The sequence below is a fragment of the Salmo salar genome, unplaced genomic scaffold (genome assembly GCF_965601325.2).
Source record: "Salmo salar unplaced genomic scaffold, fSalSal1 ptg000206l, whole genome shotgun sequence".
Classification (NCBI taxonomy): Eukaryota; Metazoa; Chordata; class Actinopteri; order Salmoniformes; family Salmonidae; genus Salmo; species Salmo salar.
This window is the reverse complement of record NW_027675329.1, coordinates 1,528,039-1,540,000: the sequence shown is the minus strand read 5'-3', so window position 1 is coordinate 1,540,000 and position 11,962 is coordinate 1,528,039. Positions and strand designations below refer to the sequence as shown.

Genomic DNA, 11,962 nt, shown 5'->3' with positions numbered 1-11,962 from the left:
CTACAGTTGAGGAACAATGGGAAAGTAATTCTGCTTTGAATGTTAATAAACTTGGAACATCACTTTTGAGAAAAAGGTCCTTTGAATGTTTTGGTACCTACTGGAGAGCTCTTCTTTGTCTACAGGGCTGTTACTTTGGCAGATAATGTCACCCATCTAAATAAATAGTTGTTATATATATAATTAACTAAATGTATGGTGTTTTTGTTTTATGTCAGTTTAATTTTGTTTTGCTATAAACATTTTATTTTATTGTAAGTGGTAAAAGGAACTAGAAAATGTTATATTTTGCGATTCTGAGTAATTACTACTTTAGTAAAGAATTACACATTATTCAGTACTACTGCAGTTGCTACATAATTCCAATAGATGGGAGCATAAGACCACAAATGATATTTCAGAAGATTAGTTTAGTTTTCTCCCTGGATACACCACCACTCCCCGCGCTTCTTTCTGTCCCTTTACACACTGCTAACGCAAGAGACTGAAAAAGCATTTAGCAGATTACTGTGAAGTAATATAATGATGATTCATGTTTATTATTACCTGTTTTTATGCTCATGTTTTGAAATTATACTTCATTAATATAACGATTATCAATAAGTCTGAACATTAATTTAGTCACCTCTAGTTGAGAAAAATTGTCAAATTCATCAACCAGCATCGAGCCACTCTGTCTTCTCTCTCTAGTAGTCAACTCAGCCCCGGTAAAAAGCTGGTGTCGTCACTCTGCCTTCTCTCTCTAGTAGTCAACTCAGCCCCGGTAAAAAGCTGGTGTCGTCGCTCTGCCTTCTCTCTCTAGTAGTCAACTCAGCCCCGGTAAAAAGCTGGTGTCTTCACTCTACCTTCTCTCTCTAGAAGTCAACTCAGCCCCGGTAAAAAGCTGGTGTCGTCGCTCTGCCTTCTCTCTCTAGTAGTCAACTCAGCCCCGGTAAAAAGCTGGTGTCGTCACTCTGTCTTCTCTCTCTAGTAGTCAACTCAGCCCCGGTAAAAAGCTGGTGTCGTCGCTCTGCCTTCTCTCTCTAGTAGTCAACTCAGCCCCGGTAAAAAGCTGGTGTCGTCGCTCTGTCTTCTCTCTCTAGTAGTCAGCCTGTCAGCCCTGGTAAAAAGCTGGTGTCGTCACTCTGCCTTCTCTCTCTAGTAGTCAACTCAGCCCCGGTAAAAAGCTGGTGTCGTCACTCTGCCTTCTCTCTCTAGTAGTCAACTCAGCCCTGGTAAAAAAGCTGGTGTCGTCGCTCTGCCTTCTCTCTCTAGTAGTCAACTCAGCCCCGGTAAAAAGCTGGTGTCGTCGCTCTGCCTTCTCCAGGGGCATGTTGAGGTAAATTTACTAACCGGTAGGGTTTAATGATGTAATTTATTGGCGGGCTGGAAGACGCACTCTTGTCTTTTCTATTCCGAGGTTGTTTACTCGCAATATCAGATATTAAGATGACTTTTTATAATGCATGTATACTGAGGTTGAGGTTTTGACTAGCGATTATTTACCCGGTGTTCAATACCTGCTATAATCACTATTTTGTTGCTCTCCCGAAAGCAATACAGGCCCATTACGAGATATATAGCTAACTAAAGTAATGAGTGACCATTTTAGAAAATCATGGGACATATAGTCTGTGTTTGCATGCTATTTTATGTCAATCATATTGCTGCCTGTAGCCTATAACTGATGCTTTGTGGTCTTATGCTGCCATCTATTGGAAATCTTTAGCAATTAAAAGTTATTAATGCACATTCAGACGTTGGTGAGGCAGCTAAAAAAATGTTAAAAAAATTGAATGTGTCCAGCCTACTTTAGGCGCCCCGAAAATAATATTCAAAAGATTGGTCCTTGGATACAGAGGGGTTAAACACTAAAGTTACCGTCCATCTAGTGAAGAGAGGAGAACCGGACAGAGGTAGCCAGCATCCGTCAACGAGAGAGGGAGGATAGGATAACTAGGATTCTGCTGGTAGAGTAGCGAGCTAGCTTACCTAGCTGTACCGACTAGCTAGGATAACTAGGATGCTGCTGGTAGAGTAGCTAGCTAGCTTACCTAGATGTACCGACTAGCTAGGATAACTAGGATGCTGCTGGTAGAGTAGCTAGCTAGCTTACCTAGCTGTACCGACTAGCTAGGATAACTAGGATGCTGCTGGTAGAGTAGCTAGCTAGCTTACCTACAGTGGGGGGAAAAAAGTATTTGATCCCCTGCTGATTTTGTACGTTTGTAATGTTATATAATGATTTGCATTTTAATGAGGGAAATAAGTATTTGACCCCTCTGCAAATCATGACTTAGTACTTGGTGGCAAAACCCTTGTTGGCAATCACAGAGGTCAGATGTTTCTTGTAGTTGGTCACCAGGTTTGCATACATCTCAGGAGGGATTTTGTCCCACTCCTTTTTGCAGATCTTCTCCAAGTCATTAAGGTTTCGAGGCTTACGTTTGGCAACTCGAACCTTCAGCTCCCTCCACAGATTTTCTGTGGGATTAAGGTCTGGAGACTGGCTAGGCCACTCCAGGACCTTAAAATGTGCTTCTTCTTGAGGCACTCCTTTGTTGCCTTGGCTGTGTGTTTTGAGTCATTGTCATGCTGGAATACCAATCCACGACCCATTTTCAATGCCCTGGCTGAGGGAAGGATGTTCTCACCCAAGATTTGACAGTACATGGCCCCGTCAAATGATGCGGTGAAGTTGTCCTGTCCAGAAAACACCCCCAAAGCATAATGTTTCCACCTCCATGTTTGACGGTGGAGATGGTGTTCTTGGGGTCATAGGCAGCATTCCTCCTCCTCCAAACACGGCGAATTGAGTTGATGCCAAAGAGCTCCATTTTGGTCTCATCTGACCACAACACTTTCACCAGTTGTCCTCTGAGTCATTCAGATGTTCATTGGCAAACTTCAGACGGGCATGTATATGTATTCTTGAGCAGGGGGACCTTGCGGGCGCTGCAGGATTTCAGTCCTTCACGGCGTAGTGTGTTACCAATTGTTTTCTTGGTGACTGTGGTCCCAGCTGCCTTGAGATCATTGACAAGATCCTCCCGTGTAGTTCTGGGCTGATTCCTCACCGTTCTCATGATCATTACAACCCCACGAGGTGAGATCTTGCATGGAGCCCCAGGCCAAGGGATATTGACAGTTCTTTTGTGTTTCTTCCATTTGCGAATAATCGCACAAAATGTTGTCACCTTCTCACCAAGCTGCTTGGCGATGGTCTTGTAGCCCATTCCAGCCTTGTGTAGGTCTACAATGTTGTCCCTGACATCCTTGGAGAGCTCTTTGGTCTTGGCCATGGTGGAGAGTTTGGAATCTGATTGATTGATTGCTTCTGTGGACAGGTGTCCTTTTTACAGGTAACAAGCTGCGGTTAGGAGCACTCCCTTTAAGAGTGTGCCCCTAATCTCAGCTCGTTACCTGTATAAAAGACACCTGGGAGCCAGAAATCTTTCTGATTGAGAGGGGGTCAAATACTTATTTCCCTCATTAAAATGCAAATCAATTTATAAAATTTCTGACATTAGTTTTTCTGGATGTTTTTGTTGTTATTCTGTCTCTCACTGTTCAAATAAACCATTAAAATTATAGACTGATCCTTTCTTTATCAGTGGGCAAACGTACAAAATCAGCAGGGGATCAAAAACTTTTTCCCCCACTGTGGCTGTACCGACTAGCTAGGATAACTAAGATGCTGCTGGTAGAGTAGCTAGCTAGCTTACCTAGCTGTACCAACTAGCTAGGATAACTAGGATGCTGCTGGTAGAGTAGCTAGCTAGCTAGCTTATCCAGCTGTACCGATTAGCTTGGATAACTAGGATGCTGCTGGTAGAGTAGCTAGCTAGCTTACCTAGCTGTACCGACTAGCTAGGATAACTAGGATGCTGCTGGTAGAGTAGCTAGCTAGCTTACCTAGCTGTACCGACTAGCTTGGCTAGCTAGCAGGACGTTCGTCTGTCGTTTGTCTCGATGATGATGACGAATCCGGTGAACCACAAAATGAAACAAGGATAGAGAGTGAAAAGGATCTGGCTACACTCATACTGTCCCTGACCAAAAAGCAAAAATCTAATTGAACAATAAACTTCGGCGTCTCAACACTGTAGTGAACTCCGTACGGGGACGCGGACAGTTCTGTACGGGGACGGGGACAGATCCAGAACGCGGACATAAGCAGTGCCACACAATCAACTAAACCCAGTCTTTACAGTGGGTTACATTAGTGATATTCATTTTTTATTATTATGTTAAACAAACATTTATTATAACAATATTTTCAGATCTGGGCCCATGTCCACAAAGCGTCTCAGAGTAGAGAATTGGTCATATAAGTGCTGAGAATAAAGACATTTGACACTTATGGGTATAAATTAAAGCTATGCATGAAGTCTCTAGTCCTACCTAGTCGGCAGATATTTAGGACACCTCGTGAGCTGTCCTAAGTAGTTAAGAGTTAACAGCAGGTATCTTGATAATACTATAGAATAATGCAGCGAGTCAGTGGTTCCTGCACCACATGTAAATACTTTGGAGTCGTAAAAATAATGTTTTATATTTCTATATGACCAATCCATAAAACAGTGTCCGGGTGCTGGAAAAAACAGGAGGAATTGATCTGACCACTGGAGGGCTGCTGGGTTCACATCCTCAAAACATCCTCAAAACATTCACCTTTCATTGATCAGAACTCTAGAGGTTCTTCTTCACTGAACCCAAAAATATATATAACTTTTAGTGGTTCCATATATTAAGGAAGTGATAGAAGCCTTTTTGGTTCTATAAGGAACCTTCTTTTCTAAGAGTGTAAAATTAACACGTTTTTCTTTTGATTATTTAATTATCTACATCATGTTATTTCAAGATATCCCTTTGGAGCGCAACATCACGTTGTTAAGAAATTATCCTAAATTGGGCATGGCTTTAAAATGGGAAATTGAATGCATCTAGGGTGTTCCAGCAAAACAATGGATATATAGAGTTTTGCAATAAACATTTTTTTATACACAATCTAAAGAAATTCATAAATAATCTGAGAACAGTAATATTGAAGGTACCCATTAGCAACCATTTCTGATTAAAAAACAAATGTGAACATTTTTGGAAATATCATTTTTGAAATAAACTATTCATAATTCTTAAACAAAATTGTCATCTCACCTCTTAGATTTTGTGTCATGTTCCCCAGAGAGACTCATTTTAGAGACAGGGTCCCCCTCCTCTCTCTCCCCAGAGAGACTCATTTTAGAGGCAGGACCCCCCTCCTCTCTCTCCCCAGAGAGACTCATTTTAGAGGCAGGACCCCCCTCCTCTCTCCCCAGCGAGTCTCATTTTAGAGGCAGGGCCCCCCTCCTCTCTCTCCCCAGAGAGACTCATTTTAGAGCACTGACCCCTAAACAGAGATCCAGCATGTTGGTTGTGGTTAACACAGTGACAACTAAACAGAGATCCAGCATGTTGGTTGTGGTTAACACAGTGACAACTAAACAGAGATCCAGCATGTTGGTTGTGATTAACACAGTGACAACTAAACAGAGATCCAGCATGTTGGTTGTGGTTAACACAGTGACAACTAAACAGAGATCCAACATGTTGGTTGTGGTTAACACAGTAACAACTAAACAGAGATCCAGCATGTTGGTTGTGGTTAACACAGTGACAACTAAACAGAGATCCAGCATGTTGGTTGTGGTCAACACAGTAACAACTAAACAGAGATCCAGCATGTTGGTTAACACAGTGACAACTAAACAGAGATCCAGCATGTTGGTTGTGGTTAACACAGTGACAACTAAACAGAGATCCAGCATGTTGGTTGTGGTTAACACAGTGACAACTAAACAGAGATCCAGCATGTTGGTTGTGGTTAACACAGTGACAACTAAACAGAGATCCAGCATGTTGGTTGTGGTTAACACAGTAACAACTAAACAGAGATCCAGCATGTTGGTTGTGGTTAACACAGTGACAACTAAACAGAGATCCAGCATGTTGGTTGTGGTTAACACAGTGACAACTAAACAGAGATCCAGCATGTTGGTTGTGATTAACACAGTGACAACTAAACAGAGATCCAGCATGTTGGTTGTGGTTAACACAGTGACAACTAAACAGAGATCCAGCATGTTGGTTGTGATTAACACAGTGACAACTAAACAGAGATCCAGCATGTTGGTTGTGATTAACACAGGGCCAACTAATTATTGAAGGTCAATTGTTCTCTTTTATTCATTATCTCTTAGAAATAAAACATTTACTAACAGACATAGAAAGACACATCCAAACAGTTAGGTGATTTAATATTTTTCACAATTTCTCCATGTAGTGGAACTAATAATAATAAAACAATTTAACAACAACAATATGATATTAATAAGTCACTTTCTCTTTTAATAATTTCTCTCATTCTAGTGTGTTGCTTTGTTCAACAGGTATGATATAATTATGCTGTTACTGAATTCAGTTCATAATAACAATGTTAAGAAAAGTATGTTCAGTGGTTTCAAACCAGATTACACAGGAAGCAGGAGCTCATTGTAGTTTAGAAAACAACAAATGTTCTGATATTCTGAAAGATGATTTAGAACTATGATACATTAAAATTTTTACAAATTGTAAAATAATCACGATAAACAAATCGTATAATACGATATATGAACAATATGTTTTTGAATTTGACTTGCCTACGCCCAGTTAGCGCCATTTTGTATGATTGAACTGTCACATAACTGTCCCAGGTGAAATGGACTTTTAGATCTGAGTGTTTTACTGTCAGTCACTATACTAAAAAACCACCATACATTTAATTTCTCTACACACTTTACAATAATCACTGGGAAGATTCTTACCTTGTAGCCTGAATTCACAACCAGAACATGTCAAGTCATTGAGATATTTTCCGTTGTTCTGAGAGAGCACCTTCCTGATAACAAGTGGCTCTGTATCTATGTTCTAGGTACAGTCGATCTTTGGATGCAATAATATCTGGTCAAAGTCTAGTGACACAACACCATAGTATATCATAAACATAACAGCAGTTGGCCAGAAAAGGCCATGACATACTATAAAACAGGGTTTGTCAACTAGATTTGGCTTCGGGTGTCACGGTTGTCATAGAGAGGAGCGGACCAAAGTGCAGCGTGATTATCGTTCCACATATTTTATTGAACTGTGAAACTATGCAATACATACACATAAACTAAAGAACAAAAAAAAAAAGTGATGTAGAGGTGAAACATACACTACTCAAAAACAATCTCCCACAAACAAAGGTGGGAAAAACACCTACTTAAGTATGATCTCCAATTAGAGACAACGATGACCAGCTGCCTCTAATTGGAGATCATCCCAAACAAAACCAAACATAGAAACTAGAACTAGAAACTAGAAAACAACATAGAAAAACGAAACTAGAAAACCCCCCTGTCACGCCCTGACCTACTCTACCATAGAAAATAACAGCTTTCTATGGTCAGGACGTGACATCGGGAGAATTTTTTTCTGAGTTAAAGTCGGAGGGCCAGAACATAATTAGCATATAATATTAGCACAATTAATACGCCTACACTACAAATTTAACAACACGTTTAACACATTTGATTAGTACATAGTACATTGAGTGACAATAAAATAATTTAGATCTGATTAAGTTCATAAAATCACCAATATCTCTATTCAATTATATTTTTTTGTTTATATCTCTGTGTGTTGATTGTTGGGGAAAAACATGTCTACGTAGCCTACTGTAGTCTACACTACTTTATTAATATCAACATTCATTCAGAACAATTAGCTTGATAGCAAGAGAACATGTCGCTCTCAAAAAGTAGCAAAAGAAAGGTGGATAATGAAAATAAAGTTTCAGGGAAGAACGGACAGAGAGATATCCATTCATCTTACCATCTTTCTCCAATGCCAAGCCAGAGTGTCTTGTTTGCAATGAAAATGTCATTGTTTGCAAATAATTCAATCTCAGATGGCATTATGAATCTAAACATGGTACTTTGAAAGTGGCCTTCCCGCCCCAGACAGAGGCCTGAAGCAGAAACACTGAAGCATTAACTACAAGCTACAAACACGGCATTAGAATCCTCCTTCGTGGCCTGACCCAACAACAGAAGGTCACAAGTGCTTCCTAAAAGCATCCTGGGTTCTAACCAAACACAACATGCCCTTCACAGACGCAGAGCTGTTTAAAAAATGCATGGTGACAGTTTTGGAGGAATTGGCTACAGACAAGTCTATGGATAGCATAATCGCGTCTGTCAAACAGGTGCCCCTGTCTGTGACATCAGCCGGACGCCGTGTCTGTGCTCTGGCGGATGATGTGCATAGGATTGTTCTGGAGGGGCTCAGTCAGGCTGAGCATTTTCCCCTGGCTATTGATGAGAGTACTGACAACACCGATGTAGCACAGTTGTGTGTATATGTCCGTTATTTTCATGGGAAGGACACACCACCGGGGACGTTCCCCTGGATGGACACACCACCGGGGACGTTCCCTGGAAGGACACACCGCCGGGGACGTTCCCCTGGAAGGACACACCGCCGGGGACGTTCCCCTGGAAGGACACACCGCCGGGGATGTTCCCCTGGAAGGACACACCACCGGGGACGTTCCCCTGGAAGGACACACCGCCGGGGATGTTCCCCTGGAAGGACACACCACCGGGGACGTTCCCCTGGAAGGACACACCTCCGGGGACGGTCCCCTGGAAGGACACACCACCGTGGACGTTTCCCTGGAAGGACACACCACCGGGGACATCCCCCTGGAAGGACACACCTCCGGGGACGGTCCCCTGGAAGGACACACCACCGTGGACGTTTCCCTGGAAGGACACACCACCGGGGACATCCCCCTGGAAGGACACACCACCGGCGACGGTCCCCTTGAAGGACACACCACCGTGGACGGTCCCCTGGAAGGACACACCACCGGGGACGTTCCCCTGGAAGGACACACCACCGGGGACGTTCCCCTGGAAGGACACACCACCGGGGACGTTCCCCTGGAAGGACACACCACCGGGGACGTTCCCCTGGAAGGACACACCTCCGGGGACGGTCCCCTGGAAGGACACACCTCCGGGGACCGTCCCCTGGAAGGACACACCACCGGGGACGTTCCCCTGGAAGGACACAGCGCCGGGGACGTTCCCCTGGAAGGACACACCGCCGGGGACATCCTATTCACAAAGCTGGAACAATTGTTTACGTAGCATGGCCTGTCATTCGAAAAAGTCAACTTTGTGATCACCGTCAGGGCTCCTGCTATGGTGGACAGACACAGGGGCCTGGTCAGCAGGTTGAAGGAAATCGCCCCACAAATGAATGGCTTGCATTGTCTCATCCATCAGAGTGTGAAACCCTCTCTCTATACTGCACGAGGGAGAGAGTCTCCTCCAGGAATTTATGACCTGAGATAACAGAACCTGGGTGAGAGAGAGGGGGATGGAGGGAGAGAGAGGGGAATGGAGGGAGAGAGAGGGGAATGGAGGGAGAGAGAGGGGGATGGAGGGAGAGAGAGGGGGATGGAGGGAGAGAGAGGGGAATGGAGGGAGAGAGAGGGGGATGGAGGGGGAGAGAGGGGGATGGAGGGAGAGAGAGGGGGATGGAGGGAGAGAGAGGGGGATGGAGGGAGAGAGAGGGGGATGGAGGGAGACAGAGGGGGATGGAGGGAGAGAGAGGGGGATGGGGGAGAGAGAGGGGGAAGGAGGGAGAGAGAGGGGGATAGAGGGAGAGAGAGGGGGAAGGAGGGAGAGAGAGGGGGATGGAGGGGGAGAGAGGGGGATGGAGGGAGAGAGAGGGGGATGGAGGGAGAGAGAGGGGGATGGTGGGAGAGAGGGGGATGGAGGGAGAGAGAGGGGGATGGGGGAGAGAGAGGGGGATAGAGGGAGAGAGAGGGGGAAGGAGGGAGAGAGAGGGGGATAGAGGGAGAGAGAGGGGGAAGGAGGGAGAGAGAGGGGGATGGTGCTCGCTATACCCAATGAGGGCAGCAGCTGACCACCATCGTTGTTGTAGTCATCACCATTCCTTTTATGTGCTAACTATGTTTGGATCAACTTCCACCTGTGAGTCCTCCTTTTCCTCTATGAATGCAATCGACTCACGACAGGAACCGGCTTTCACATAAGGCAACCGAGGACTGCCTGCTCATCAACATCACATCCCTCTCACCTGACATCCACAAGATCGTGTCCGAGGGGAAATGCAACTTTTCCCATTAAGTAAATAACTTAGTATTTAATAAATAGTTATATAGGCTACTAACATTATTGTAATTATTATTATTATTATTATAATTGTTATTATTGTTTTTATTATTATTGTGATTATTAGTGCTGATCAATGGCTATTTTAGGTCTCATGCTGACAGTATTTTCTGTTTGTTTTGTCGTTACAGGAGCAGGTTATCCCAGACTCCTGATACAGGGCTACAGACACTCAGGTTATCCCCAGACTCCTGATACAGGGCTATAGACACTCAGGTTACTCAGGTTACTCTGGTACAGGGCTACAGACACTCAGGTTATCCCCAGACTCCTGATACAGGGCTACAGACACTCAGGTTATCCCCAGACTCCTGATACAGGGCTACAGACACTCAGGTTACTCTGGTCACTCTGATACAGGGCTACAGACACTCAGGTTATCCCCAGACTCCTGGTACAGGGCTACAGACACTCAGGTTACTCTGGTCACTCTGATACAGGGCTACAGACACTCAGGTTACTCTGGTCACTCTGATACAGGGCTACAGACACTCAGGTTACTCTGGTCACTCTGGTACAGGGCTACAGACACTCAGGTTACTCTGGTCACTCTGATACAGGGCTACAGACACTCAGGTTACTCTGATACAGGGCTACAGACACTCAGGTTACTCTGGTCACTCTGATACAGGGCTACAGACACTCAGGTTACTCTGGTCACTCTGGTACAGGGCTACAGACACTCAGGTTACTCTGGTCACTCTGATACAGGGCTACAGACACTCAGGTTACTCTGATACAGGGCTACAGACACTCAGGTTACTCTGGTCACTCTGATACAGGGCTACAGACACTCAGGTTACTCTGGTCACTCTGATACAGGGCTACAGACATTCAGACACAGACATCACCTTTTGTTATTTAAAGGATTGTTTTATGTAGGATGCTGCCTTTTTGGCCATGTTGCAGTTGTAAGTCGGCCTAATAAATAAATACAAATCCCTCTTCTATTAGGCCATGTTAATGTCTTGTGAAAGATGCTGTTAAGCCACACAGCCTAGCACAGCCAGTTAAGTTATTTATATGGGCCTTCGCCCCCACATAGCCTAGCTCAGACAGTTAAGTTATTTATATGGTCACATTGTAGATACTCTACACCACCATTATTTAGGGAGGTCACATTGTAGATACTCTACACCACCATTATTTAGGAAGGTCACATTGTAGATACACTACACCACCATTATTTAGGGAGGTCACATTGTAGATACTCTACACCACCATTATTTAGGGAGGTCACATTGTAGATACTCTACACCACCATTATTTAGGGAGGTAACATTGTAGATACACTACACCACCATTATTTAGGGAGGTCACATTGTAGATACACTACACCACCATTATTTAGGGAGGTCACATTGTAGATACACTACACCAACATTATTTAGGGAGGTCACATTGTAGATACTCTACACCACCATTATTTAGGGAGGTCACATTGTAGATACTCTACACCACCATCTAGAATACAGTAGGACCTCTTTCCATTTGTCCTTTTGAAACACACAGAAAACTATGGTATTTAGCCTAAAGCAGCATGTGATTTTACAGTAGACTATAGATGTAGGCTACTGTATAGTCACATGGCTCAGTGTTAAAATGTTAGAGCAGCACATTGGTCTGAACAAATCCTCTTAGTGAATGTCCCTTAATGAGAAAGAATTATCAAAATGAATGAGAATATTGCATTTTGAAATGCAAATACT

At 43.8% G+C, this 11,962-nt stretch overlaps 1 long non-coding RNA gene across 1 annotated transcript in view; it reads right to left on the bottom strand.

Moving 5' to 3' along the window:
- LOC123732667 (uncharacterized) overlaps nt 1–6,960 on the bottom strand; it is an 11,201-nt gene extending 4,241 nt beyond the window's left edge. The window contains exons 1-2 of the long non-coding RNA XR_006763340.2: nt 6,828–6,960; nt 5,140–5,371 (exon numbers count right to left, since the gene is read on the bottom strand). This is a non-coding gene — a long non-coding RNA (uncharacterized LOC123732667). The remainder of the gene's footprint in view (nt 1–5,139; nt 5,372–6,827) is intronic.
- Nucleotides 6,961–11,962: the final 5,002 nt, after the last annotated feature.